The sequence below is a fragment of the Fukomys damarensis genome, unplaced genomic scaffold (genome assembly GCF_012274545.1).
Source record: "Fukomys damarensis isolate Sample0158 unplaced genomic scaffold, DMR_v1.0_HiC HiC_scaffold_14, whole genome shotgun sequence".
Lineage (NCBI taxonomy): Eukaryota > Metazoa > Chordata > Mammalia > Rodentia > Bathyergidae > Fukomys > Fukomys damarensis.
In genome coordinates this window covers 71538605-71542647 of record NW_022900926.1, presented here as the reverse complement: position 1 = coordinate 71542647, position 4043 = coordinate 71538605, and the positions used below count along the sequence as shown (strand labels likewise).

The 4043-nt window shown below is 43.0% G+C and overlaps 1 pseudogene; it reads right to left on the bottom strand.

The window, feature by feature from the left end:
- Positions 1-551: 551 nt before the first annotated feature.
- On the bottom strand, positions 552-3521 carry LOC104860573 (annotated as a pseudogene).
- Positions 3522-4043: the final 522 nt, after the last annotated feature.

Genomic DNA, 4043 nt, shown 5'->3' with positions numbered 1-4043 from the left:
TGCTTACTGACTACTGAATCCTTATGAAAACCAAATCTTTATGAAAAGAGTCAACATTTTATACATAAATTACATTTTGACGGACATGTTGGTTTTACCGTTGGACATTAATTTTGATTCCTGACATGACTCATTTCCCATGTGAGGGGCCCTTTTGAGTAAGTAGGACCTCTGGGGCCATTTTTTTGGTGGGGGAACTGTATCAGTCTTGTCATAAAATGATCTCATGACCTTACCAAACACAACCTGAAAGGTTTTTCCTTGAAATGGGAGATCTAGGGTTGGTCACTTGTGATGGTAGGAGTTATTTTGCGTTCTACATACAAACAGGTGAATTGTCCTTGTTAGAACTTGTCTGCCTCAGATTTGAAATGGAGCAGGACTTGAACCAACCTGCCTGACTGGCTAGAGTATTTGTGAAAGGACCTCCAAGGAAACATATCCGGTGTGTCTATGAGTAATTCACACCTGTGTCAATGTTAGGCTGCATTTTGCAATAATTTTTTTAAATGCAAGGATTACTAAAATGATCTGGATATGCGATGTTCATCTTATGCATTCTGCATTTCTTTGCCCATCTTGTAGCTAAGGATCTTGTTCCAACCAATCTTAGCATGCGTAAATGGCAACTGTCAATGTAAGGCCTTGAAAGTAGTGTCTGCCTTGATAATTCTCACTGATGGCTGTCTGGTAACCATTTTCTGCAGCTTTTACAATCTTTATAAATTCTTTTGTGGTTTGCACCTCATTAGGCACTGTTAGGGAATCTTGTATATCTTTATGACTCACTAGCTGAACATTACCATCTTTATAATAATTAACCTGAATTTTCAAGATGCCAACCACCTTAGTGGTTAAAGGGGTGATGGTGCACTTCCACTCTGACCTCCAACGACCTAGAACCGAGGGCTTTCTATGCATGCAATTTTTTTCTTTTTTTTTTTTTTTTTTTTTTTTTTTTTTTTTTTTTTTTACACCATATGCAGTGCAGACCCCGTTCGGGTAATGTTCTTTTACGTATGCTCACAGTGCAATTTCTACAGAAGTTCTCCATTGATTCCACTGCATTTTCTGCTTTGCAGGGTCTTGGATCAGTTGCTTCCTTTCTTAACTGATCAAGTTTGAAACAAATGCTGTTTTTTGGATCCAAAAACTTTCCATTTCCCAAATCACCATGGTCTGTTATCAATACCTGATCTTTGTAACCTTCAAGATTTACTCTAGTCAACCGATCCAAGTTATACTGTGCAAATTTATGGGCTGCTCCCTCTCTGAGGAGATTATCATTATTAAGCAGTAATGGAACATGATTAAAAATCTCATTGAACTTTCCAGGAGGGGCATAAATGATGAATTTTGTTGCCTTAGTGCCTTCCCCTCATCAGACAACTGCTCCTTCAGATCCGCCGTCTTGCTGCTGGGGACAAACCGCTGCAGTGGTGGTAGCACCCACCTGACTTCCCCCTTTCCCTGCGGGCCTCTGAGCTTCGCGCCCTGCCAACGAGGGGCGTGTGCCTAGGCCTCTGCGCACGCACCCAGCAGTCCTGCTCCCCACCACAGCGGTAGGCTGCATTTTATATTTGTTTTCTGGCAATAAGAGAGAACTCTACATTGCTCATGGCGGTGTAACTGACTCAGTGGTTCTTCTCTTGAATGCAAAGCCAATGAGCACGACCAGAAGACTTTTTTAAAAAAATGACTGAGTAGGAGGATACTGGAGTTACTCGCAAAGCAGTTCTCTTCCTGGCAGAAGGAATCATGGGAATATTATTCCGGGTGCCTGCGTGTGCGCGTGTGCGCGTGCGCGCGTGCACACACACACACACACACACACACACATATTACAGAGCTCATATGGGACAGACATGTCTCTGAGCATGCTCAGTTTAAAGTTGTAGAGCACCTGCTCAAAAAGAAAAGATGGCAGACAGGAATGCTTCTGGCCATTATCAATTATCATTATCAATATGATAATGAGCCAAGTCTACTCTAGTTGCCTAAAAGAGTCAGTGCAGCTTGGGACCTTGGCTGGGTTTTTTGTTTGTTTTTGTTTTGTAATTTTTTCCAAAAGCTTTTAGTTGAAGCAAAAACAAAGGCCATTGTAAAGGTGTATTAGTAAAGGAGTTTGTCCCCAGTGAGACCTGCCTTATCTAGCACTCTGTTTAAAAAGTGATACCCACTAGTGGCTTATGCCTGTAATCCCAGGACTTTGGGAAGCTGAGGCAGGAACATCACAAGTTTGAGCTCAGCCTGGACAACTTAGTGGGACCCTGTCTCCAAAAGGGCTAGGGATGTGGTTTATTTCAAAGACTCTGAGTTCAGTGCCCCCCCCCCGGCAAAGAAAGTGATACCCAAAGTACGGTGCTTCGGCATGCTGAGTATTTTGGACTGAAATGTCATAGGATAGGGTTTGAAGAGGTACTTGAAGCTGACATAAGGAACCTACCATGCATGCCCTACCTGTAGAATAGGTTTGTAGGTTCACTGGATCCCATCAAATAATGAATTATCAGGACTACTCAGGAAGAGGCATGGGAGAGGTTTCATTAGGCAGAAATTCAAAAATATGCTTTCACAGAAAGAATGAGGGCCCTCAAGAAAGTGGTGCGTCATTTCTTGGAAGAAGAAACATTTATGCTTCTCTTGAGGGGCGGTAGCCCTGAGGAGAGGCAGCCCACACCTCCAAAGGGCACTAGCCCATTTTACAGGTAGAGGCCCAGGTTTTTTTGTAATATAGGTAATTTAAACATTCTTTGTGTTCTCTGAGCCTGTTCATTTTAGGACCATGTTTTTGCTCTTTAATTTTTCAGTTAAGCCAATTCATGAACTTTTAGTATTTCTGAGGAATTTTGGCTGTGATGGATCTGGAAAGAAAGGAGCATGAATGGATTGTCTTGGGTAGCTTTGACTGGACCCTGGAAGTTGCAGTCTTTCATTTTTTTTTTTTGTACCAGGGATCTAACTCAGGCCCTTGCGCTTGCAAGACAGGCATTGGAGCCACTGAGCTAAATCCCCAGCCCGGCAGTCTTTCACAAGTACAATTTTTAGTTATAATTTCCTTTTCTCTTTTCTACCTATATTTAATTTCTTCTATCTTTCCTCGAAAGGACATTGGAAAGCCTCAAAACCAAAATTTCTCTGGCCCAATCCTGTTCTTCTGTGCTCTCTCGTCCTCCTGCTCCTTTTTCCCCAGAGAAAGACATAAAAGCTAAAATTCTTCTTCCCCAAGGCAGGGTGTAGAAACTGGAACACTCCCCCTCAAACCAGCCATGAAACCTACATTATTCCAACCCTTCCATTACCTTTTTGTGGAAGGGCTGGCAGTGAAGAAATTCTCTGATCTACGCTTGTCCGGTGAAGCTCATAAGACATTTATTTTGGAGGCCTTCTTGCCTCAGACCTGGGAGGAAGACATGCTGCTGCAGAGAGGCCAAGAAGGATCTGGACAGGCCTTGCCAGCTTTCCTCGCTCAGGCTGTTAGCATTAGATCACACCCTTAATGTCCAGTCACGTTTCCGCATGGCCGTCCTTGCTTCGTCAAACCTAAACATAAAATAGACGCTATTTTCTCCTGTGTCCTTGGGGTCTTCCTTCTAAAGGCCTCCATGTCATGTAAAATGATTCAACAAATCCTTACACTTTTCTCTCGTTAACCTGTCTTTGTGATGGGAGTGCAGTCTGTGCCCCTTACAATAGCAAGGAAAGGGATCATTCCTTACTGTACCTACAGTTTTGGCACCTAATGTGGGCCAGCTGAGACACCTGGCTCATTCCAGAACCTGCAGATGAGATCTGGAAACAACTGACAAAGAGCAGGCAAACAAAAGATCAGAGTTTTTACCGAGGATCGCTGCCTGCTGTGCTTGGTCTAGAAAGGAAGGTAAATATTACTCTGCGTTGTTGCCTGTCCAAATTCACATTAACAGAAAGTCAGAGACCTTGGTTTTGCGGCTGCTTCTGAGATCTCTCCATGTTCTTCAGTTCAAAGTCTTCAGTGTGTCAAACTGTCATACTCTGGTATTGTTTTTCTGGGACATGGTACT